The sequence below is a fragment of the Vulpes vulpes genome, chromosome 11 (genome assembly GCF_048418805.1).
Source record: "Vulpes vulpes isolate BD-2025 chromosome 11, VulVul3, whole genome shotgun sequence".
Classification (NCBI taxonomy): domain Eukaryota; kingdom Metazoa; phylum Chordata; class Mammalia; order Carnivora; family Canidae; genus Vulpes; species Vulpes vulpes.
Genome location: NC_132790.1, coordinates 14,925,859 through 14,953,061, shown reverse-complemented (window position 1 = coordinate 14,953,061; position 27,203 = coordinate 14,925,859). Strand labels below are relative to the sequence as shown.

At 41.7% G+C, this 27,203-nt stretch overlaps 1 pseudogene; it reads right to left on the bottom strand.

The window, feature by feature from the left end:
- Positions 1 to 13,788: 13,788 nt before the first annotated feature.
- On the bottom strand, positions 13,789 to 15,575 carry LOC112926974 (ATP synthase subunit alpha, mitochondrial pseudogene; annotated as a pseudogene).
- Positions 15,576 to 27,203: the final 11,628 nt, after the last annotated feature.

The following is a 27,203-nucleotide window of genomic DNA, read 5'->3' as shown; positions in this document are numbered from 1 at the left end:
CTGAGCTGAAGGCAGGTGCTTAACTGTCTGAACCACCCAGGTGCGCTCATCCCTTCACTTTCAGTCTTTATGTATCTTTGGGTCTGAAGTAGGCCTTTTGTAGGCAGCAAATAGATGAGTCTTGTATTTTTTAAATCCATTCTGCCACCCTATATCTTTTGACTGGAGCATTTACTCCATTTACATAAAATTCCCATTTTTATGTTGTATATATAAATGTATATGTTTTTTATGTTTAGAACTTTTTAAAAAATCTCTTTTCTGCTTAAATTAACCAAAACTGATTTCTAATATTTGCAACTAAGGACCTGTCTGATCTAAGAACTTATGCTCTAAGTCATAACAGTAATGACCAGCCCCAATTACCCTGAAAAACATAAAAAACAAACAGATGAATAAAAGCTTGAGAGTAAACAGCAGTTTTCCAATGTGCAGACTAGATTTGGGGATTCTTTTGCATTTGGTTATCAAATGGTAACCATGCAAGATGGGAGGTTGAGTTTTAGAAGCGTCCAGGAGGGAAACTATTTTAACAATATTCCTTTACGTTTTAAACAGAAAAATATGTCAGAGACTCTAGTTGTAGATCTTCTATCATGTACCATGGCAAATTCAATAACAATTCCTCTGCTGTTCCAGGAAGCCCTGGTGTCATGAGATCACAAAGGACAAAGTGGTACCTAAGCCAGACTTCCTTGACGAGGATGCTTTTCATGGAGTGAACAATTCCTCAGAGCAGGAGTCTACCCACCCCCCAGGATGGTAAATAGAGAATCTCAAGTCAAACAAAGGTCCTTACCATTGCAGTCTGGCTGCTGAATTCTCAGGGCTGAGCTAGAGGAGTAAAACCAGTTAAGTTGCCATTACAGCTGTGCCCTCCAATCCTAAGCTCTCTCTCCAGACCGTTTCAGTATCTCTGACTCCTCTCCATCCCCAAGCCACTGAGCAAGTTTAAGTGTCATCTCTCACCTCAACCAGAACAATAGCTCCTTGACTGGTTTCATTCATTCATCAAATATCTACTGACCTCCAGCTATGACCTTGGAGAAAAGTAGTGAACAAAAGAGACAGAACCTTCAGGGCACTCATAGTCCTGTGAATCCCAGCATCTAGTATCACTCCTCTATAGTCCATCCCCCACATTAGCCAACAAAGAAATCTTCTAGAAACCCAGACTGATCATGGCCCTCCAAGGCTGAAAATCCTCCCCTAACTCCTCACTCCCAAGGATGAAGTTCAAGCTCTGCATCTCACAAGACCCTTCCAAATTTAGTCCCACCAAACCATACAGCCTCATCTTCACCTTCTCCCTGCCCTAGCTTCCCCCTTATGGTGAAAAGAGCTTATGGAACAAAAAGCAACAAGTAGCACTTGGTGTACCTGGAACTTGTGGGCAGAGGGCTCAGCAGGGCCCAGCTGATTCTAATGTACAGCCAGGGCTGGGAGTCACAGTGGGGCTTGGTCTTCCAGGTTTTTAATGGCTTTATGGGGCTATAACTGCCAGATCTGTCACCTGAGATCATTTCTGGCACCTAACAGAGAGAAGCCCACAGCCCCTCTGTCCACCTGAGTACCAGCACCCGAGCACCTTAGAGCAGGTAACATGTAAGATGTGGTAGGTTATGATGCTTCACCAAGAGGGTCCCAATAAGCAGGTGGAATTGAGTGGGCAGAGCTGGTTTGCTGCAAAGAGGAGCTAAGGCAGTTGTGCCCTCAGGAAGGAGCTAACAAGCCCCATTTGTCATTCAGTTAGGACTTTTTTTGTCCATCCTCCAATGGGTCAAGTAACCTTTCCAGGGGGCAGCTCTCCAGCCAGGTTCTCCCTCAGCCCTGCAAGTAAGAAATGGAACACAAGTCTTGTAGCTTATTCTAAAAGCAGTCCTCATTGTTTCGGCATAAACATTTTTGAGTAGAGAAAAGTTGTCATCAGATCTATGTTTAGAAAGATAGCTCTGACAGCAGGGTTTTTATTAGTAGTATAATATCTTCCAGTCCACAAACTTTTACTGCATTTCTTCTGGATACCAATCACTGATCTAGAGGCAGGAGATTTAAAAAATAAATAAATAAGATACAACCTTTCCTCCCCATAAGCTAGTAGGGAAAATAGGCTGGTAAATAGATCATTATAGACAAAGAAGGAAACAGGAGGCTAATGATGTGCCCAAAGTATCACAGGTGACTTGACCAGGAGGCAATTCCTGAATTAAGTCAAAGAAGATGGATAGGGGAGTTGGCCAGGTGGAGGTTAAGTAGACATCCTAGGGAGAAGGTCAATGTGAACAAAGGCTACTTAAACAGATTAGGGATAGCCTGACAGAGAGGAAACTACATTGAGTGGAGGAAGCTACCAGGTGTTTGAAGCATTGTGTATGGGGAAAGGAGTCATCATAGCAAATGCTTATACGGTGCTTACTATGTGGCTGACACAATTCTAAGCATGTGTGTATGTGGGTGTGTACATTTATTTTGTGTACATATATATGTATGCATGTACCCATTTAATTCTCATAACAACCTGATGAGATAAGACTATCACCCAATTTTACAGATGGGAAGAGCGGGTCACAGGCAGTAAAAGTGACTGCTCCAAATCACACAGCAAGTGGCCAAGCCAAGATTTACACCAAAGTAGGCTGGCTCCTGAACATACATTCTTAACTGCCGTGTGCCACTACTTTCTATGACAGATCATTGGACCAAGCCACACTCAAAGAGATTGGATGCTATCATATAACAAAGGGAGCCAGTGAATTATTCCATATCAGAAAGTGGGACTATCACATGCATACAGAGACAGAATTGATGGAGGAGATTTGAGGGCAGGAATAGCCAGTGAAAGATTGGCTATAGAACAGGGAAAAGGAAAGTCTGAATCAGGGCCATTGTTCCAAGGGTGAAAAGGAGAAAAGAGACTTGAGAAAAATTCTGGCATTTGAATTAGTAGGACTTTGTGATTCACTAGAATTGGGCAGATAGCATGGATTCAGAATGCCACCCAGAGTTCTAATTAGGATGGAAAACAGAATTGAAGGGGAGGGATGATGGTCAGATTTAGATGCTGGATTTGGGGTGTCCATGGGCATTCAGTAGGGATGGAGGACAGGCAGCTGGATGTGCTACTTCCACAAGGGCAGCAGGGCCAACAGCTTTGTGTGAGCATAACAGGGAGGGGGAGGTGAGGATGAATGTTACAAGAGGCCCCACTGCCTATCTCTCCCCATAAACCTGAGTACCTCTCCACAAAATGGGTTATCAGTACCTGTCACTTATCAAACTCTCCAACATACTGAAATATTCATTTTTGGCCGACATTAGACTTTCTCTACAAGCAGGTGACGTTAGATTTTCCCTCATCAAACTCTATTCATTATTCTAATTTAATTTCTCTGCAACCAGAGTTAGAACTTTTTTTTAATGTAAAGTCATCCTGACCTGAAAGGCACAATTGCTTCATACCAACATGACAGATCAATTTAGGAAAGCAAGAGGCTGATAGCATAACTTCCAGGCTCATTTCTGAGAGCTGAAGCTCATTCCAGCAGTCTGGGGCCTCTCAGGCAGTTTGCTGAAGTGGTGAAACTCCTCTTATTGCTGCTATATAGATTCAAGTCAGAACATCGTAACCAAAAAAATAGCCCCAGAATAATGACTGCCTCCTGGTGTTCTCTCTAGCTTTCCTGGCTCAGCTGAAGATGAGAAAAGATTGCAGGAGACATGCTGCCCACATGCTCCATTCCCAATTCTCCTCCTGATTGCAGGAAACATGGCTGTCCATATGCTCCATTCCCAAAGCTCCATTCCCACACCCAAGGAATCCACTTCTTTCTGACTTGGCCTCCGGTCAGCTCCTTCACTCCATCTCGTCTCCATCCTTCACCCTCTTAGTCTCTGCTCATCATCATGCAGGAACACAAATTAATATCAATCATGGCATTGAAAGCCAGGCTATCCCTACTTTGTTCCACAAAACCTCATCATTGGTTCAGCCTGACACTTCCCTCATCCATCTTTACTTACAGGTAGAAGAGATCTCAAGATGGTGGGAAAAGCTAACATTCTATTGGGTGGAGAGTGCAATGACTAGTTATCAATGCAGTAACCACTCTCCCTTCCATTCTGTAGGGGCAGAGTGCCCAGCTAACCATCTCCAGGGGTCTCAACAAGAGGAAAGAGGCCAGGGCTTCTGGGGAACCATGTTAAAGAGGGCTAACTCAGCTGAAAGAACACCTTTTGTCCCTACACTCTTTCTCTTCTTCCTACTGGCATGTGGTTGTGACAGCTAGAGCTCTTCAGCCCTAACTGCTGACCTTCAGACTACTTTTAAAAGTCAGAAAATAACCTGATAATGTGTTTAAGCCATTGTATCTGAGTTTTATTTCCTAGTAACTCTGCTATTGTGATTCCCCCTGAGACTGGAAAGTAAGAAGACCCAGAATGGCCTTTCCCAGCCTTAGCAGATATTTCTTTGGGAACAGACACAAGAGCATTGCATTGAAATTACTATTATGTGTGTGTCCATCTTCTACCTTAAATAGTGAGCTCCTTAAAGGCAAACACTCTTGATGCATTCACAATTACAAAGCAGCACCTACCACAGACCTGGCACAAGGCAAGGACTGTGTGAAATGTATGTTGAATAAATAAGTGGAAGCTCTATTGGGGGTCTTGTGTTAATGACTGAGTCCCTGGAATTAGCTAATCAATAAAGTTATGTACCATCCGCCTTATATGCAGGATGCCACTATTTTCATCAAAATGCAAAATGCACCAGGCTTCATTGTCTCCACACAGTGGTTGTTGAATTGATGCCACCTTGAGATGAGAAGAAACCCTTCCTGGGCATTAAAATATTCTCTCATGGTTAGTTTTTTTTTCTTTTTTTTTCCCCCTCAGTGCCCGTCACCCATTCACCCCCACCCCCCGCCCTCCTGCCCTTCCACTACCCCTAGTTCATTTCCCAGAGTTAGGAGTCTTTATGTTCTGTCTCCCTTCCTGATAACAAAAACATGGTATTTCCTGAGGATCTTCTAACGGTTGATAATTAATCCTAACATCTGCTTCGTGAGTTACATGCCCTCATTGCCCCCATTTTACAGGTGAGAAGTCTGAGGTCCAGAGGTGAAATGAGTTCATGTACTATTCCACAGTAAGGCAGGGATCCAAGCCCAATTGTGTCCACACCACTCCTACGTTACCTTGCTTCTTTTCTACTTCAAAGCAGTTTTAGAACTGAGACTCAGATAATCTCAGTTCCAAAAGAGAAAACACCAATGCACAGAAGGAGGCCTATGTTTCTCACCCTGTGATCTCGAGGCTCTCTTAACCCCAAGTGAAGAAGTGGTAAGAGGGAGAGGAAAGGGCCATGAGTCACTGGTGGCCTAAAGCCCCAGAGTTCCTCCTAAGACCTGAAAACATGTGCAATTGCCTAAATTAAAATCAATATGCTGCTTGGCTGGAAGGCTGCACAATTGTTTTTGATGCTGGGTATATTATGTTCTAAATGTTTAATCTGGCAGAGGCCATAAAAGACAAGTTCCAGGCCATTTGGAGCTTATATTGCGAACAAGATGGTCTGGGAGGCAGCTAAAATGAAAGAAAAAAAAGAAAAAAAGACAGAGATCCCAATAGAGTGGCACAGACAAATTGATCTGGTTCTGACATGGATGCTAGGCATCAATTCAGGGTGAAAGAGACTCCTTTGTTGATAGGAGAAAGGCAGTGATAAAAGCAAAATGGTCAGCCGTCAGACCTTACTTTCTAATGCTTGGGGAAGCTTCCCTGAGATGGCAAAGAAATCAATATGTCTAAGGCAGCCGTGTTGATTCGTGGCGCCAGACAGTCAAGAAAGACAATCCTACCTTCCAGATGTTAATAGATGACCATTTAGCATGCACAAGTCTGATGCACCACATGCCCAGAAGGGCAGATCCTCCCAACCCAAAGCCTGGACTGCAATAAGCACATATAAAGTCCCCTTAAGGAATCTTCCTATTGAGGGCTTCCTGACTGGGGGAAAAAAGTCTAGCATGGGTGGTTAAATGCTCAGGCTTAAGTGTTAGATGTAAATACAGATTTTAGCTCTTCGACCTACTGAGTACATCCACTTTGTAGCCTGTCTGGGCTAGGCCTCTATTTCCTCATCTAGTGGATTCCTGTAGGAATAGAAGGAGTATTGGTCTACCAGCAGTGAGGTGAGAATTAAAGGGCATAATTGGGGACACCTGGGTGGCTCAGTGGTTGAGCGTCTGCCTTTGGCTCAGGTCGTGATCCTGGGGTCCTGGGATCGAGTTCCATATCAGGTTCCCCCTAGGGACCCTGCTTCTTCCTCTGCCTATGTCTGTACCTCTCTCTGTGTCTCTCATGAATAAATAAATAAATAAATAATCTTTAAAAAAAAAAAAAAAAGAAAAGAAAAGAAAGGAGATAATCGGCACAGTTTCTGGGATATAGTAAGTGTTGAATACATGTTACCTGTTAGTATTAAGGTTCTCAGTATGTAAAAGAGCATGGACCAAGCAAGGCACAGACAGGCAGGGGGAGAAGCAGGCTCCATGCAAGGAGCCCGACATGGGACTCGATCCTGGGTCTCCAGGATCACACCCTGAGCTGAAGGTGGCACTAAACCGCTGAGCCCCCCAGGTTGCCCGCAAAGCAATATTTAAACGTCAGAAAAGGTCAAGACTTGGCCTCTCTTTTTTTGTACTGCAGGCATTAGGTGGCATTCTTGGCAATGGACAATGTCTGGCATCTCTTGGTTGTACGGCATTAGGATTTCAGAGCAGGGCAGAGCTTGAGCCTAGAAACAAACTCATTGAAGTGTACCCAGGGTTGATTAGATGGAATCCTCCTTCTGGAAATACCCCAGGGCATGAGGGCCATCACAGATTGTATAGTTATTACATGCCAGACACAGTAGCAAGCAATTTATAGCTACTCTCACTGATTTCTTGAACAGAGGCACAGAGAGGGTAGAAAATTTGCCCATAGTCACACAGCAACCTTGGAAGGAGGCAGAAATCACGTTTTTTTTTTTCCAAATTTGGGTTTCTAAATCCAGTATTTTTTCCACGACATCACAGCTGTGCCTTTATTTATAGAAACATAAAAAAAGATTGCAAAGGAAATGTTTAGCTTACTTATGAAAGCCAACAGTTTTTTAAGAGTCTATAAAATTACTTTAATTTAACCCATCTGTCTATAGAAACTTACTGCAATAATTACAAATGTTACCTGTTCATTTAAAGAACAAATATGCAAAATCGCTACTTGTAATACTATGTTATGCCAATAGTGTGCATTACCTAGTTTTTCACTAAAGAAGTATCACCATGTAGTAAAAAATAAGAAAAGTGGGTTCAAATCCTGGTTCTATCATGCATCAGTTCTGTGGCTTTGGACAAGCTCCTTAACTTCACTGAACCTCTATTTCCCCATAAGTGAAAGGCAGCTTTTAAAACTAATCCCAGGAAAGGAACTAGGGGTGGTGGAAGGGGAGGAGGGCGGGGAGTGGGGGTGACGGGGTGGCGGGCACTGACAGGGGCACTTGACGGGATGAGCACTGGGTGTTATTCTGTATGTTGGCACATTGAACACCAATAAAAAATAAATTTATTATTAAATAAAAAATAAAATAAAACTAATCCCAGGGCAACTGCAACAAATAAATTACATAATATATATGAGGCACCAGTGTCTGGTAATACTAAATAGTGGGAAATATCATTATTCCTGAGAAATAACTCTTCTTTAAAATATTCTCTAATTCAGACATATTACTTACTGTTCATATAAGCAGATTTCACTATTACACAAGTCTGATTAGCCAGCAATTCCACTTCCAGGAATTCAGCACAAGGAAATGCTCATAACTACAGAGAAAGATGTGTGTGTGTGTGCATGTGTGTGTATGTGTGTGTGTGTGTGTGTGTGTGTGTGTGTGATGAGTTACAGAATTGTTTATAATAGGGAATCCCTGGGTGGCTCAGCAGTTTGGCGCCTGCCTTCATCCCAGACATGATCTGGAGTCCTGGGATCGAGTCCCACATCAGGGTCCTTGCGTGGAGCCTGCTTCTCCCTCTGCCTGTCTCTCTCTTTCTCTCTCTCTCATAAATAAATGAATAAAGTCCTTTAAAAAAAGAATTGTTTATGATAGTAGGAAATGGGAAACAACCTATATATCCATCAAAAGAAGAATGGTTAAATAAATGATGATTTATCTATATAAGGACAAACTTCTCTTGTTAAGAGCTTGAGAGCAAATATTTTCAGTCTTTGTGGGCCATGCAGCCTATGTGACAATTACTCAGGGCTGCTGTTGTAGCACTAAATCAGCCGCCGGCAATATGTAAAATAATAGACCTAGATATTTCTCAAAAAAAAAAAAAATAGAACTGTATTTAGAAAAATAGATGGAAGGCCACATTTGGCCTCAGTGTTTTCCAACCCCTGATATATATGACTGAATACTACACAGCTATTAAAATAATAATAATAATAATAATAATAAAGTAGACCCTCATGTATTAAGACAGAAAGATATCCACAAGACCTCCTACAAGTCATAAGAAAAAGGTAAATAGCACAATAAAAATTGGAGAGAAAATACGAACAGGCAATTCATAAAAGAGAAAATTCAAATAGCCAGTTTGAAAAGTTGCTCAACTAATTAACTTTTCCAAATGCAAACTAAAACAAGAAGATCCTAGATGCACTCATGACATCTGCAAAAATTAAAACACTGACAAAATCAAGGGTTGGTGATACTTTAAAGAAACGAGTACTATCATACACTTTTAGAACAAATATAAAGTAAGACAATCACCTTGAAATTTTCTTTGGCAGAATCTATTCAAACTGTAAATGTGCATATCCTATGACCCATCATTTCCTCTTCTAGGTCTATACCCCAGAGAATCATGTTCACATGTGTTCAAAAAGATTGAATAAGAAAACTGACTGAAGCATTATAATAGAAAGAAAATGAAAATGACCAAAGATCCCCAATAACGGAATGGACAACTATAATCCAAAACATTTATGTGGCAAAGTACAATTCAGCAGTTAAGAGGTGTAAACTCAATCTATATTCATAGATAGTTCTCAGAAATATGATACCAACTTTCAGAACAATCTTTACAGTATGACACAATGTAGGTAAGAATATGGACACATTTTTTAAAAAAAGAATATGGACACAAACTACAAATCATATACTTGTTACAGGAAATGTACATGTGTATAAAGGTATTTATTTATTTTTATTTAAATTTAATTTAGTTAACATATACTGTATTATTAGCTTCAGGAGTAGAATATAATGATTCATTATTTGCATTTAACACCCAGTGCTGGGATCCCTGGGTGGCGCAGCGGTTTGGCGCCTGCCTTTGGCCCAGGGCGCGATCCTGGAGACCCGGGATCGAATCCCACGTCGGGCTTCCGGTGCATGGAGCCTCCTTCTCCCTCTGCCTGTGTCTCTGCCTCTCTCTCTCTCTCTCTCTGTGACTATCATAAATAAATAAAAATTTAAAAAAAAAATAACACCCAGTGCTCATCACAAGTGCCATCCTTAATGCCCCTCACCCAATTATCCCGTCCCCCCACCCACCTTTCCTCCAGAAACCTTCAGGTTGTTTCCTATAGTTAAGTCTCTTATGGTTTGCCTCCCTCTCCGTTTTCATCTTATTTTATTTTTCCTTCCTTTCCCTTTGTTCATGTGTTGTTTCTTAAATTCCACATATGAGTGAAATTATATGATATTTGTCTTTCTCTGACTTATTTCACTTAGCATACTACCCTCTAGTTCCATCCACATTGTTGCAAATGGCAAGATTTTATTCTCTTTGATGGGTAATATTTGATTTTATATAGATAGATAGATAGATAGATAGATAGATAGATAGATAGATGCACTCATGACATTTGCAAAAATTAAAACACTGATGAAATCAAGGGTTGGTGATACTGTAGAGAAAAGAGTATTATCATACACTAATACTATATATATATATATGTGTATGTGTATATATATATATATATATATATATATATATATAGTGGACCTTGCTTCTATAAAGATTGGAGTATTTAAAGAAAGATCTGGAAGGTTATGCAGTAAATGCAAACAATAGTTATCTTGAGACATAGGAGAGAAGATGAGAATTAGAAGTGGTGGCCCACAGAGACTTTAGATTTACCCATAATGTTTTACTTTTTAAAAATGAAATAACTATGTAATATCTCATAATTGAAATAAATATTCTTAAAATTTTCATGACATATTAAATGAATAGCCATTACAAAACCATATATATTGAATGATGATATTTTACTTTTAAAATTTTTACATCTTGTTTTTGTGTGTGTTTGTGTCTGTCTGTCTGTCTGGAAGGGTGATTACCACATAGTTAACAGGATTTTTTTTTAAGATTTTATTTATTCATTCATGAGAGACACAGAGAGAGGCAGAGACACAGACAGAGGGAGAAGCAGGCTCCATGCAGGGAGCCCGATGTGGAACTCGACCCGGGTCTCCAGGATCACGCCCTGGGCCGAACGCAGAGCTAAACTGCTGAGCCACCCAGGCTGCCCAGTTAACAGGATTATACAGTAGTGGAAAGGGAATTAGAGCCCGGGAAAGAATAATATATTAGTCTGCTCAGGCTGTCGTAACAAAATACCACCAATTAAGTGGCTTAAACAACAGAGATTTATTTCTCACAGTTCTGGTGGCTATAAATTCTAAGATCCAGGTACTTACAAATTTGATATCTCGTGAGGGCTCTCTTCCTGGCTTATAGATGGCCACCTCCTTGCTGTGTCCTCACATAGCCTTTTGCTCCTCCCTGTTTCCCAGGGAGGAAGAAAAGAGGGGGGAGGATCAAGGGGAGTAAGCCCTAAGAACTCTAATCCTATCTGATCAGGAGTCCACCCTTATGACCTCATTTTAACCTTAATTAACCTTGGAGGCCCATTTCCAAATACAGCTGCACTGGGATTTGGGGCTTCAACATAGGAATTTTGAGGCAACACAAACATTCAGTTCATAAGATACACTTTCCTCTGTTGATGAGAGAGTATGGTGTGGAAACCACGCTGCAGTTGGAGTTGGCTAGATTCTAACCCTACCTGTGTCACTTCAGAGCAGCATGGCCATGTGAAAGTCAACCTCTGTTTCTTCATCTGAAAAGTTAGGATAATATTGTTGTTTAATATGGTACTTACTGTGTCTCAGGTATCCCTGGCATGTATGTATGTATGTATGTGTGCGTGTGTGTATATATATATGCATATATATACATATACATATATACATATATACACACATATACAATGTATACAAATATACATATATACATATATGTATACACACACACACACACACACACATATATATTCCTCAGTTCAACCTGTGAGGTAGGATCATATTCCCATTTTAGAGATGAGAAAACTGAGGTACAAAGAAGTTCAGTGACTTGCCTAAGTCCTAATGCTAGAATGTGATAGACCTGGTTCCAGAGATGACAGTCTTAAGTCATAACTAGCCCTCTAAATGTAAGTTTTTGTTATTTTCACTTTAAATAATACATATAAATATGTATTTCTATAATCCTTGAATTTTATAACTTAGAATATATATGTGTGTGTATACCTGTATATATATACACATATATGTATGTATATGTGTATGTGTGTATATATGTAGTCTTAGTTTCTTATTGCTGTCAACAAAGTCATGCTTAAGACAATAAAAATGTATTTTTAACAGTTACAGAGGTCAGAAGTCTAAAACCAAGATGGTGCCAGGGCTATATTCCTCTTGGAGGCTTCAGAGAGAAACCTGTTTCCTTGCCCCTCTGGCTCCTAGAGGCTACCTATATTCCTGACTCATGCTGTCTTTCTGCATCTTCAAAGTGCATCATTCCCACCTCTGGCTACATCACCACATCTCCTTTTTCTAACTCTGACTCCTTCTACACCCTTCTCACAAGGACTTCATCCTTATGTTGAGCCCACCCAGATAAATTCACGGTACTTCCCCATCTCAAGATCTTTAAATTAATTATATCCGCAAAAGACTTTTTGCTATAAAAGGTAAACATATTCACAGCTTCTTGGGATGAGGATATCGTCATCTTTAGAGGCCATATATTAGACAGAATGTACATATACACATCTACCAATATAGTTTAATAGAGGAAATTTGACACTTTAACCACATGTTAAACATATATAAAGTATACTGATTAATAGCACATTTGCCTTCACAGCACATTAGACACAAACTATATTTCCATTTGTATTTTTTTTAAATGCAAGAAATGAGCTAAGGACAAGGAAATCTGGCTGAGCCTCCTATTCAGGAGATGAGGGCCCCAGGAGGTCAGGTCTCATGTTTGCCACAGTTGAGGAATCACTGATCTAGTCCAGCATAGCAGGTTAGAAAAAAAGTGGTGACTAACTGGACACACAAGTGTTCTGAGCCCCAGAGCATTCAAGATACTTGCTTTGGGACAGCAGGACAACTTGAAGAGCCCACCTCCAGCAGTGGGTCAGAAAGATCCAGACAGAATCAAAGGGCCACTTGTCTCAACTGGTCCCAGGGTCTGAATCAGTTTTGATGCAGCTCTCTGACACCTCCTTGCTCAGGCTTTGACAATGTCTCCTAAAATAGCTTCACTCTAACCAACCTAAGTGCTAAATCTTCTGCTCCAGGAAAGAAGAGAGCTTTGTGGTTTCCTTGAAAAATCCTTGCATCTGGTGTTCAGCAGTAAGAGCCTCAGTGCTGCCACTAAGTTGATTCTGTTTCTTCTTGAAAAGACTCCCCACACAATTCCATGCATTTTAATTTCCAATCGGCAATGCTTTGTCACGGTAACCACAGTGCCGCTGCGTCTCAGCAGCTGCTGTATGGATCTTCAATGATCTCCTGGCCGAGTCTTGTTTCAAGGGACCATCTGTAGTTCTGAGTTACACACACTTCCCCCCAACCCCACAGGGCAGCTAGTCTGACCAACCTCCCGTCATGTGTGAGCCCCACCAGGATGTTCCTTTGCTTTGACTTTGGTCTGTGCTAGACCCTTTCCCAGTAGTTAGATATAAATATGGTAGCTTGGTAGATATGGTCAACTCTCAAACTATCACTCGCTGCACTCACAGGTGAATCTAGACCACGATAGGAAGGCATGAGGGGAAGGTCAGAGGTCAGAGGATCTGGTCCCTCTGCATGCCCTGCTACTGCCAATTGGTCAAGGGAAAGGCAGGTTACCTCCAAGTGTCATATGACGAGTAACAGACAGATTGATACAATGTCCCTGTCACTAACCCTGTCACATCTTATGTAAGCCACTCCTACTCACTTATCAGAGTCTGAGTGTCCTTTATCAGATCAGTTTATGGGTCAACTAACATCTCTGATAACAGCCCATAGCACTATCATTTGCATTTATTTCAGATCATCATTAAGATTTCTTCCAGCTCAAAAAAAGTCTACATTTTATTGAGGTAGCTCTAAATAATATATGGAAAAAAATAAACTTAGACCATGATTTTTTAATGAAATTATTCAAAATTAAAAGTTTTTACAACTTAAGATTGATCAAGAAGAATGTGATTGTTTAAATATGTCTTCCATTCCTTCATTCTTACACACAACTTTGAAATAGGTGTTAAAAACTGAAACATGGTGTCTTCTACTGTAGTCAACTTGGAATCCTGTCTTATAAGACATACACACCTCTTGACACCATGGGCCATATGGCTGAGGGTTCTTCCCCCATATTTTTTTTTTACCACCAAGCAATATGGAACCTTTATTTTTAAGGTAATTTCTGTACATCTGGAGCATGAGAGTAATCCTTTTACAAATGGAACTGATTACTAGAATAAACGACGACAAAACCAAACTGGCATTTGATGTGAATCCAGAGGAGTTTAAGCTTCAAATCCAGCCAAGAAGTTTGTGTTACAATCTCTTTCAGCTTAGCATCTGATTGTTCTGAGATCTTTCCATCGGTCCTTATATTGCCTAAGAGGGCTTGGTGATAACATGAGCCAAGAAATCATGCTCAAACTTTGTGATCTTGCTGGGCTCCAAATTATCAAGATATCCTCTGACACCAGCATAAATAACAGCCACTTGTTCTTCAACAGCCATGGGAGAACACTGTCCTTGCTTCAGCAACCCAGTCAGTCACACGCCGTGACTCAAGGGTTGTTGACACCATCAAGGTCAGAACTGAACTGGGCAAAAGCAGCAACTTCACGATACTGAGCCAATCCCAGCTTCATGGTACCTGCCACCTGCTCCATGGCACTCGTTTGGGCAACAGATCCAACACAGGACACAGACAAACTGACATTAATAGCAGGGTGGATACCTTTGTAGAACAATTCTGTTTGCAAGATCTGTCCATCAGTGATGGAAATGACATTTGTTGGAATGTAAGCAGACACATCACCAGCTTGCGTTTCTGACTGGTAAAGCAGTCAAGGAGCCACCACCAAAAGAATTGTTCATTTTGGCTGCTCTCTCTAGCAGACAGGAGTGTAGGTAAAACACATCATCAGGATAGGCCTCACGACCAGGGGCCCGGCGGAGCAGCAGAGACATCTGACGATAAGCAACAGCCTGTTTGGATAAGTCATCATAGATGATCAAAGCATGTTTAGAATATCTCTAAAATATTCTCCCATAGAATATCCAGAACAAGGAGCCAGGTAGTTAAGTGGAGCAGCATCAGAAGCAGTAGCTGACACCACAATGGTGTACTTCATGGCATCTGCATCTGTAAGTCTCTTCACCAACTGGGCAACAGTAGACCTCTTCCGACCAATATCAATGTAGATACAGTATAACTTCTTCTTTTCATCAGTTCCATCATTGAGATGTTTCTGATTAATGATTGTGTCAATAGCAATTGATGTTTTGCCAGTTTGCCAGTCACCGATAATCAGCTCACGCTAACCACGACCAATTGGCACCAAGCTATCCACAGCCTTAATGCCAGTCTTCATTGGTTCACGCACAGAGATTGGAGAAATGATCCCAGAGCCTTTCAGGCCAACTCGCCTACGGGTCTTGGAACCAGTGGGACCCTTTCCATCAATGGCATTACCAAGGGCATCTACAACATGGCCCAGTAGCTCCTTGCCAACTGGAACGTCCACAGTGGCTTCTGTTCTTTTCACAATATCTCCTTCCTTAATTAGTTTATCATTTCCAAACACAACAACACCAACCTTGTCAGGTCCCAAGTTCAGAGACATACCCTTTAAGCCTGAAGAAAACACTACCATTTCTTTGGCCTGAACATTCCATGTACACGGGCAATACCATCACTCCTGCTTAGGACATGCCCAGTCTCTCCAAGGTCAACAGAGGTATCAGCTCCACGAATACGTTCTTCAAGGACAGAGGACACTTGGGCAGTGCCAGTCTTCTGAAGACGAGTGTCAGAGGCATGGAGGTTCCTTGCAGCAATGAAGGATGATCTCAAAGCCTTTTTGGAGACCAGCCCAGCCCACCGAGAGAGGACACAGGCCACAGCCGGGGTGACGCGCACAGACAGCATCTCTGCAGTTTCTCTCGGGTGGTTCCTCTGCAGCCACAGCCTCCAGACTGACTGGGCTTCCTCCATATTTTAAATATGACTTATGTCTACCAAATGTAGCAGAGATCACATGGCTAAGACAGCACAGAAAAGAGAAGGGAGGACTGTGCACTGAGTAATACTGAGCCTATTATGTATCAGGTATTGTAACAGACATTTTCTGTGAGACAGATGTTGCCCCTAAATTTCAAATGAGGAAACACATTCAGAAATGTTACATAAGTGACCTAGGTCACACTGCTAATTATGTGGATGTTGGGATTCATAATCTGTCACTAAATTCCATGCTAATGTTTCTATATCGTGCTGCCTCTCCAGCATGTTAAAGCAGGCTAAGTTTTCAAACAACCACAGAGAAGAAGGTGTTGGACGTGACCATAAAATCTGCAAGTGAGCAATATAAAAGATTATGACAAAGTTAGTTAACCACAAGCCTGAGCTTCAGTTCTCTCAACATTTCACTAGGTATTTATGAATGTATTACTCTAGAGAAAGACTCTATACTTGTAAGTATATTCTTGGAATTTGTGTGGAAACCAAGTCAAGATTCCATTTCTTCACCCCAAATGCCTTAAGGTCTTTTTTTTTTTTTTTGCCCTAAGGTCTTTAATGCCTCCCATTATTTTGTTTCTTATTTTCTATCCCTTTCTCTCATAAAATTCAGAATTGACTCTATATCAGGGTTTCTTCACCTTGGCACAGGCTCACCTTTCAGAGTCCTGATAGTTTGGAGGATAGAGGTATCACAGGGGCCAGTGAGAAGGAGCTTTGCAATGACTCATGATTAGATGGTATCATCTCCAACGAGGTACCAGGCAGTAGGACAGGATGGGTTTCCGTGTCTTATTGGTCATGGATACATTTCATGGCATCCTCCGCACTTGTACCACTGCCATCACAGAACTTACAGGATTACAAAGAACTCAGTATTACAAAGAACGGCCCTACTCTCTTTTCTACACTGCTATGTCTTTGACCCTGTCAAAAATTGTTACATTTGATGAATATAGAGCATATTTTAAAAGAAAAAGGAAAAAAACCTCATTCGAATAGCTAATAGTGTCAAGAGACATGCCATCTCTCACACGATAGGAATTCAGAATTGACTCCAGATCAAGGTTTCTTCACCTTGACACTATTGACATTTTGAACAGATGATTCTCAGTAAGAATTACGAAGTGGGTGGTCTGTATCCCCCAACCCCAACCCTCCTCCCCTAGCTAAGTTCTACTCATCTTTCAGGTTCCTGCTTAAACATTATTTTCTCTGAGTAGTCTTCCCAGCCTTCCTGCACTCTAGTTGACATATCCCCTCCAATTTGCTTCCAAGGCACTCTGAGCTTTCCCCCACTGAATACCGTTGTGATGGTCCATTTATTTAGAGGATGAGGCAGAGAATTCGCATAAAACTCTATTTTATCTAATTCGTCATTCATTGTTTTTCTCCTCCTACAGCATCTTTGCTAAACTGTTATCAAATCTCTACCTTCACACCTTCAGTAATGAACCCACTATGTTTTAAGACCTTCATCTTATTGCTGAAGAGGTAAAAGTGTGTCCGAATAGTAAATCCCAATCTTTCTTCTTATAATTTTCTCTTGGCCCTGGCTTTACCTCTAGGGGCCACTTTCAGAATAACAGGTAGACGTAAGCAACTTAGAATTGTTCAACATTCTCAACCCAAACAGACCTCTGCCAACCACCCAATCTTTCCTGCTTTCATATCTCCTTGACTGGTCAGCCGTGTACTTTCAGGGAATACAGAGTCTTGCTTTCTGAATGAGAGATGTGTGAAAAGAAAAGCAAACCACAAAAAAAGAAGGAAAGAAAGAAAGGAGAAAAAATGAGTGGGAAATATCAGAAAGGGAGACAAAACATGAGAGACTCCTAACTCTGGGGAAAAAAACTAGGGGTGGTGGAAGGGGAGGTGGGTGGGGGGTTGGGGTGACTGGGTGACGGGCACTGAGGGGGGCACTTGATGGGATGAGCACTGAGTGTTATTCTGTATGTTGGCAAATTGAACACCAATAAAAATAAATCTATAAAAAAATAATAGTAAATAAATAAATCTCACCCACAATAGAAAAAGAAAGAAAAAAGAAAAGAAAAGAAAGAAAAAAAGAAAAGAAAAGAGAAGAAAAAAAAAGAAAAGAAAAGAAAAGAAAAGAAAAGAAAAGAAAAGAAAAGAAAAGAAAGAAAAGAAAAGAAGAGAAAAGAAAGAAAAGAAAAGAAAAGAAAAGAAAAGAAAAGAAAAGAAAAGAAAAGAAAAAGAAAAAGAAAAAGAAAATCACAGGAGGGATAAATAAGTCTCTTCCAGGCCCAGCCTAGAAAATTAAGGTCTAGGTCCCAGGGAGACTCAGGAGCAAAGTATCAACTATGCAACATCTGGAATCAGCAGCCCCTCTGCTCCTACACAGGGTTTTGTGAACACTCTTGAGATACCAAGTAGAGGCAAACCCTGCATATACGCTGGGAAGTCCAAATGTATATACCAAGCCTCAAACCTGGTCATTTGCCCAACATGGGTGTCACAGCCTGACTGTGTCCCCCTCAAAATTCCCAGGTCGAATGCCAACCCCCCAACATGATGTCAATTGGAAATGGAGCCTTTGGGAGGTAACTAGGGCTAGCGTAGGTTGTGAATGTGGAGCCCTCCTGAGGGGAATAGTGGCTAAAGCATAAGGAGAGGAAGAGGAGCGAGATCTAAATGTGCTTACACTGAGGAAAGGCCGTGTGTGGACATAGTGAGAAGATGGGCACCCGTGAGCCAGGACAAGAGCTCTCACCAAGAACCAAACTGACCAGCACCTTGATCATGGACTTCCCAGCCTCCAAAACTGTGAGAAATGAATTTCTGTTGTGTAAGTCACCCAGAGTCCGGTATCTTGTTGTGGCAGCCTGAGCACACTACTACAGCAGGCAACCCAGAAAGAGGTTCACACACACATGGAGGAAAGTGAGCAGCAAAGTGCTTGCCTCAGGTTTCTCACCTCCAGGCTCTCCCCTCGCTCAGGCTGCCAGCAGCCCTCCCTCACACACCCAGGCCGCTCAAGGAAACACGTTTCTCTCCCCAGAGGGTGGTTCCCCGGGTACCATGCCAGGCTCTTTACTCTCCCCAAAGCCAACTTCAGACCTCCCAGCACCTGCACCCCAGATGGTCCCCCCATTTCTCAGAAAGGAGCAGTTACATTTGTATCTAGCCAGCACCACTAATTAAATGTGATTTCAGGGTCTCTCATGGAAGAGAAGCTTGTCTTCCTCATGGGTTTCTGTCTCCAATCTTACTTCCCCTAAATCATTCTCCACACTGATGCCAGAAGGGTCTTTCTAGAACACAAATATAATCTTGTTACTCCCCTGCTTAAAGCTTTTTGGATGACTGCCCACTACCTTTAGGGTGAAATCTGAACTCCTTCACCAAACTCCTCAGTACTGCCCCTGACCTCTTCCTGTGAGTCATGGCTGACCACTCACCACTTGGCCCCTAAGTTAGAGATCCCACACATCTGGCAGTTCCCCTAGGGTCCACACTCCCTAGGACTGTTGCACCCTTCCCTGAGCCAATCCCCCACCTTCATCCCCTCTCTGGGGGCTATTCCATGACCTGCCCACTCAACTCCATATCCACCAGCTGAATTAAGTTATCCCTTCTCTATATTTCTACACCTCATATGTTTGCCTCTAATATACACAACAACTCACAAACTGTATCTGTCCTTTAATCTGCTTATTTTCTCCCTCACCCATAAGCCAAGACAATCATTAGTCTTTATTTGTAGCCCTCCTGCTCAGTACAGAGGCTGGCACATAGTTGGTGCTCATGTATGGTTTTTGAATGAATGAGTGAAGGAATAAGTGGCCTGTGATGACTGAAATAATGATGAGTAATCTCACCATTATGACAATTTCTAAGACCTGCAAGTGGCCCATGACCTGGTTAATGCTATATTAACCTCTCTTGTATATCCACTTCCATTTCACAGCAAGTTTCCAAATCCATGAAACACTGTCACTGTCCAAGTTGGTGACTGTTAGCCGCATGTGGTATTTAAGTCATATTAAAATTAAGTAAAATGTTAGTTCCTTGGTCACACCAACCTCTAATAGCTATCATGCTGGACAGTGTGGATATAGAACATTTTTATCATCACAGAAATTTCTACTGGACAATGCAGGTCTAGAATAAAGCACACGAATTGGGATTACAAAGAGAATATATACATTTTTGCCCTCAGGAAGAACAAAATCTAACCTAGTTAAATCTGGCTTGTCAGAAATTAGACAAGCATTTTTGTCTTACCTATGGTTCTGAATATTCATATGTAAATTATTTCTCTGTTATGATAAAGTAAACAATTATTTTAAAATTCCTTGCTCCTTAAAATTATCCTTTTTTTATAATTGCCATATGGCTCACTGATTTACAAGGGTGTTAAGAGACTTAATTAATGTTTATTTGGAGATTTGCCTGTCAGGGTTGTTATTAGAGGATCCACGGAGATTCTGCTAGTAACAAAAAGTTTGGTGGAAAACCCTAGCTTATTTGAATAGAGGCATGCAAACAGTGGGAAGAATTCTCTAGTCAGATTTAATTTATCACCTTCCTTTATCAACTATTTATTGAGCATGTACCATGTGTTTCGCAGTGAATAGCAGAAGGAAAATGTGGCTCCTGCTGGAAACTTGTCATTACTTCCTAGTAATGGAATCCCTGGCATCCATCAAAATTGCTATCACTGGGAGTGAAGCTATAAGGAGATGAAATGGAGATGTAGAGGGTACTGGCTCGTGGCTCAGGCTACCCCTGCCTTGATGGAGTCACCATAACCCTGGTTGTTAGCTTTGTGGTTCTAGAACTGAATTATGCCCATATACTCAAAAGGGATGGATCATGATCATGATCATCATTATCATCAACATCATCATCATGATAATCACTAACACTTAGATAATACTATTATGTGCCAGTCACTGTGCTAAGCCATAAGTCATGGATATATGACTTATTAATCAATTACTTGCCAAATGTGATAGCACGTCCCACTGACCTAACACTAGTGTTTGCATCTGGGAACCTGCTTTAGAAGTCCAGAGGTTGCTTGGTGGGCTTTGACTACTGTAGAACGCATAAGGTATCTAGCACCCCCAGCTTACCCTACCCAGTTTACATAGTTCCTAGAGCAGCTTCAGAGCTCTTTCACTTAATCCACCTTCTAGACATGCCTGATTGGTCAAGGTAGATGCTTAACTCAAACGGGCCATAAGCCTCCTCTTCAGGATATATAACTTGGGACAGAAGAAAGGACAGTGAGTCCCCTTGCAGTGGTGAAGACTATAAGGCAAAACCCAGAAGCCATTGGGATCTATTTTCTCCACCATTTGGAGATAGTGTGTAGAGAGAGGCAGAAGCCAGCCCATGAGAGAAGCAAGGAAAGTCCTAGCCACATTCAAGCTCCTGATCCCCTAGTGCCCTGACTCCAACCTCATCTCTGATCCTCCTTCACAGCATTCATCTCTTCCTTGGATCCCAAGCCAATAAATCTCTCTTTTGACTTCAGGTTTTTACATTGAATTCCTTTCACTTGCAACCAAAACAGTTTTAATACAGATGTCCTCAAAATAGGGTCTAAGCCCCTTAGCACGGAGCAAAGGCCCTGCCTGACCTGGACCCCACCTTCTTCACCAAGGTCATGTCCTGCCACTCTCCCTCTCTCAGTGCCCAGGATACACCATGCTCACTCTCTCCTCATGATTTTCTTGCCTCTCAACTAGAAGCTCAAAGATGATAGGGGCTGTATCTGTTTTGTTTACTTCTTTATTCCTAGGGACTAGCAAAGTGTCTTTCATACAGCTGGGACCCAATAAATATTTATGGAATGACTTCATGGGCCACTATATCAATGGAAAGTGAATAGTCCTGAACAACTTTCACCCAACCACTGTGAGCGCCTGAGGAACATCACATCCCTGCCTGCAACAAGAACACTTCTCTAGGTCAAGAACACTGTCTCCCCGACTTTCAGAGCCTCTACCCTGGACAATGTTGGACACTCAATGACAAGTCTGGCCCTAAGGAATTCCCCGTAAGCCCTCACTGCAGACTAGCCTTCTCTATCAGCAAACCTCCCTCAAGTGTTGACCCGCAGTTAAGTTGCACCTGCAGCCAAGTTAACACACATAATGATGGGAGATGCTCCAGTTGGACTGAGGCTTGATAGACTTGGTACTCCCACACAGCTTTTTACTGACTATCTTTTACTAACTTCCCATTTTATGAACTCTTGGGACATTTCTATAGAGAGCTGATCTCATTCTATGACATTTTTATTCTTCCTAATTTCACTCATAGGAGGAAAGTAAACTTGACTTAAGGCTCTAGGGTTTCCAGGCCTGTTATCACTCATCACTGGGATCCCTGTCATTGAAATTACTACAGCAGCACTACGGTAACCACAGCACAGAGAGGAGGCTGGCTCCACCAGCACCATCACCACAGCATCAGTTAACAACAGCAAACTCCAGGCAGGGTGAACAATAACAGTTAACTGAGTTTTTTTTTTCTTCATCATCATTTAAATCCATGCAGACCTCTTCTTTTTTTCATTCAAATTTAACTTGCCAACACACAGTGTAACACCCAGGGTTCATCACATCCCATGCCCTCCTTGTTGCCTGTCATCCGGTTACCCCATCCCCCCACCCACCTCTCCTTCTGCAACTCTTTGTTTCCCAGATTTAGGAGTCTCTCAGGGTTTATCTTCCTCTCTAATTTTTCCCCACTCAGTTTCCTCCTCCCCCTTCCCTTATGGTCCCTTTCACTATTTCTTATATTCCACATATGAGTGAAACCATATGATAATTGTCTTTCGCTGCTTGACTTATTTCACTTAGCGTAATACCCTCCAGTTCCATCCACATGAATGTAAATAGTACATATTCATCCTTTCTGATGGCTAAGTAATATTCCATACATATGCCACATCTTCTTTATCCATTTATCTGTCAAAAAACATCTCAGCTCCTTCCACAATTTGGCTGTGGTGGACATTGCTGCTGTGAACATTGGGGTGCAGGTGTCCATCGTTTCACTACATCTGTATCTTTGGGGAGGTGCAATTACTGGATCATAAGGTCGTCTGTTTTTAACTTTTCGAGGAACCTCCACACGGTTTTCCAGAGTGGCTTCACAGTTTGCGTTCCCACCAATAGTGCAAGAAGGTTCCCCTTTCTCCACATCCTCTCCAACATTTGCTGTTTCTCGTCTGGTTAATTTTAGCCATTCTCACCAGTGTAAAGTGGTATCTCATTGTGATTTTGATTTGTATTTCCCTGGTGCCAAGTGATGTGGAGCATTTTTTTCATGTGCTCAATGGCCACATGTAGCCCTTCTTTGGAAAAATGTCTATTCATGTCTTCTGACCATTTCTTGACTGGACCGTTTGTTTTTTACATGTTGAGTTTGGTAAGTTCTTTATAGATCTTAGATACTAGCCCTTTCTCTGATATGTCATTTGCAAATACCTTCTCCCATTCTGTAGGTTGTCTTTTAGTTTTGTTGACTCTTTCCTTTGCTGTGCAGAAGCTTTTTATCTTGATGAAGTCCCAATAGTTCATTATTGCTTTTGTTTCCCTTGCCTGTAGAGACGTGTCTTGCTAGAAGTTGCTCTGGCTGAGGTCAAAAAGGCTGCTGTCTGTGTTCTCCTCTAGGATTTTGATAGATTCCTGTCTCACATTTACATCTTTCATCCATTTTGAGTTTATCTTTGTGTATGGTGTAAGAGAATGGTTCAGTTTCATTCTTCTGCATGTGACTATCCAATTTTCCCAGCACCATTTATTGAAGAGACTGGATACTCTTTCCTGCTGTGTCAAAGATAAGTTGACCACAGAGTTGAGGGTCTATTTCTGGGTTCTCTATTCTGTTCCATTGACCTATGTATCTGGGTTTTTTTGCTGGTACCATACTGTCTTGGTGATCACAGCTCTGTAATTCGGCTTGAATTCAGGCATTGTGATGCCCCCAGCTTTGGTTTTCTTTTTTTTTTTTTTAATATTTTATTTATTTATTCATGAGAAACACAGAGAGAGAGAGAGAGAGAGAGAGAGAGAGAGGCAGAGACACAGGCAGAGGGAGAAGCAGGCACCTTGCAGGGAGTCCGACGTGGGACTTGATCCTGGGTCTCCAAGATCAGGCCCTGGGCCAAAGGCGGCACTAAACTGCTGAGCCACTGGGCTGCCCCCCAGCTTTGGTTTTCTTTTTCAACATTCCTCTGGCTATTTGCGGTCTTTTCTGGTTCCATACATATCTTAGGATTATTTGTTTCAACTGTGTGAAGAAAGTCCTTGGTATTTTGATAGGGATTGCACTGAATGTGTAAATTGCTCTGGGTAGCATAGACATTTTCAAAATACTTATTCTTCCAATGTTTTCCCATCTCTTTGTGTCTTCCTCAATTTCTTTCCCAAGTGTTCTGTAGTTTTTAGAGTACAGATCCTTTACCTCTTTGGTTAGGTTTATTCCTAGATATCTTATGGTTTTTGGTGCAATTGTGAATGGGATTGATACCTTAATTTCTCTTTCTTCAGTCCCATTGTTAGTGTATAAAAATGCAACTGACTTCTGTGCATGGATTTTGTATCCTGCCACATTGCTGAATTGCTGAGTTCTAGCAATTTTGAGGTGGAGTCTTTTGGGTTCTCCATATACAGTGTCATGTCATCTGCAAAGAGTGAGAGTTTGACTTCTTCTTTGCCAATTTGAATGCCTTTTATTTCTTTTTGTTGCATGCAGACCTCTTTTATCAATTCCTTTCCTCTTTGTTCCCTGCCCTGCCCTCTCTTCACTTCCCTATGTTCTCAAGATCACTGCATTAGAGGCTACTGTGGATCAGAAAACAGGAGAAGAACAAAAAGAGGAAGGAGAGATGACAAGAGAAGGTACTCCAACCTCTCACCCGCTCTCCCTCGGGTGCTTCCTTTTCCTGAACCCTAACCCCCTTCCCTTGCCCCTACTGTCCCCCTTACGCAGATTGGCACCTGGCCCCAGCCTGCCCTCCAGTGCCCTGCTTTGATTGCAGATTCCTGGGCTGTGCAGCTGACAGTTTGAATCCCTGGGCTGGCTGCCAGGGTGTTCCACTTCTCATTACTTTTCTCACTGCAATTCGTTTCCCTATGATTGGAGACAATCAGGATGCCAAGAAATGGTTGTCCCAGCCCTGTTTGGCAGTTACATAACTACAAACAAGTGTGCACTGCTCCATCAGAAGCAAGTGAGCTGCTAATGAGGAGGATTAATTACAAAGTGAAGGTCACCCCCAGAATGACCCTTCACCACATTTCACCCACTGTGGGAGAGATGCCAGGCACCAAAGTCTTGGCTGCAAGGACCAAAATAACTGCACAGGGGCCCTTTTGGAGAGTGGATTGCTGAGCCCTATTTATGGGAGCAGAAAGGGGATGGGGAGGGGTACAGTTCTCCCATCCCTGAGAACCTTATAGCATGATCCCCCAAGGTTGTCCCAACATCAAAAGAATTATATACTCTAGACCCCTTGACCTATTTGTCATATTCTTCCTTCTTATGTCCTCTTGAATGACTCATGGCTTCAAGTCCTTACTTATGTTTCCTGCTTCAATATACTGAAATATATCCAGTGGTGGGGGATGAGGGGAGTCTTCAATGTTAGTCAATTCCCCCACACCTCTTAGTGGACTGTGCCCTAATGAACCACCTACCAGCTATACTGAGGGTCCTGGGAAAAAGCAACATAGAGGAACCCATCCAGCACCATCTGTGGATCCTAGCCAGATCTTTTCAACAAGCCATATCTGTGCTACCATAAAGTTTTCTCTTTTATACCTTTCTATGAAAACCTAAGCAAACTTCTCTGATACTTTCTCCGACTCTTCAAGCTGCCACAAGTTATGAAAAACATCACTTCTTATGTGATGAATGGGAAGACAAGTCCCAAACCAGAAAATGGAAGAATTAGGAGAAAATCTTTATTCTGAGCATGAGGTAATTGGGTATGTGGCTCAGAATTAAAGCTAAAACATATGAATTGACTGGAAGTCCACTTGGTTGCAGTCCGACTGGTTGCAGGTATCTACCCAGGCCTTAGCTCCTATAGAGCTATAGAGTCTTCCTGTGTCTTGTAGGTAGTAAAAGTCATCTTCTCCAGTTCACTTTTGTCCATTCCTTTCTCACTCATTGACAAAATAACACTAATCAATACACAAAGTTATTTTGTGTTATTGCGTTTCTTATCTTCCAAAACTATCCCCTCCTCCAATGTTTCTATATTTTTGATTGAATAATAACATACCAATACCAATAAATGTTTTCAGATTTATTACCATAAGGCCATGTCTGTTTTCATCAAATGCCAAGAAATGTACGTTTCTAACATACTATAAATGTAATCTATTAGCAGGAATCTGAGGTCCCACCAAATTCCCTTTTCATTCATCATTTTTAATTTACAGTTTGAACTTAGTCCTTTCTTCCCCAAGAATAAATATAAAACAGTTTTAAGGACACCTGGAGGGGCTCAATGGTTGAGCGCTTCCCTTTAGCCCGGGGTGTGGTCCTGGAGACCCAGCATCAAGTCCCACATCAGGCTCCCTGCATGGAGGCTGCTTCTCTCTCTGCCTGTGTCTCTGTCTCTCTCTCTGTCTCTGTCTCTCTCTCCGTATCTCTCTCTCTCTTTCTCTCTGTGTGTCTCTCATGAATAAATAAATAAAATCTTTAAAATAAATAAATAAATAATTAAACAATTTTAAGAGGTAAGGACCAGGAGTGTACAGTACAAGGTAGGGAGTGGCAGAGAATGAGGTTGATGGGGTAAGCATAGGCCAAATAATGAAGACTACGAGATTTGCACTCTATCTCATAGACAAGTAGTATACTTAACATTTTTCTATAGACAAATCATGATACTGTTCGGATGCACACTGCCAAAGGCATACCCAAATTTACACACAATTCCCCAACTACCAGCTATAAATCCCCCTTTTCACTCCCCATCAAGGAACACCTCACCATGCAAGTGATTTAGGATAATCTTATTGTAGGAATAAACATGTATCCACTATAAGATTGCAGTAGATAAATCATTCACAATCTTTAGGACTTTAACTCACCAATAAGTTTCTAACAACATGCAGAGATTTTTGCCTATTTTTATTCCCTGACATATCCCCCCTAAAGACTTTCAGTAGTAACTGATACATAATAAATATTTAATAAATACTTGTTGGATGGATGATGGATGCATGCATGCATGCATTTGCTTTAGAGGTGTTGTGACAAACCAATGTGTTATGTCACCAGAGGCTGACAACCACTGTGGCCAGAAAGCATGCTTCCACTAAGGCTTTTAAGTAAGGAGTTGACAAGATCATATGCATGTTTTTGAAAGATCACTCCACCTACTGTGTGAAGGACAGGAGAGGAAGAGCCCAACAGCAGGGAGACCAGTTAGGAGGCCAATGTAATGATGCACATAGGAAATGATGAGTTCCTGAATCATGACAGTGGTGATAGGCTGGAGGGGAAGGAAGGAATTCAAGAAATGTTTATTAGAAGTGG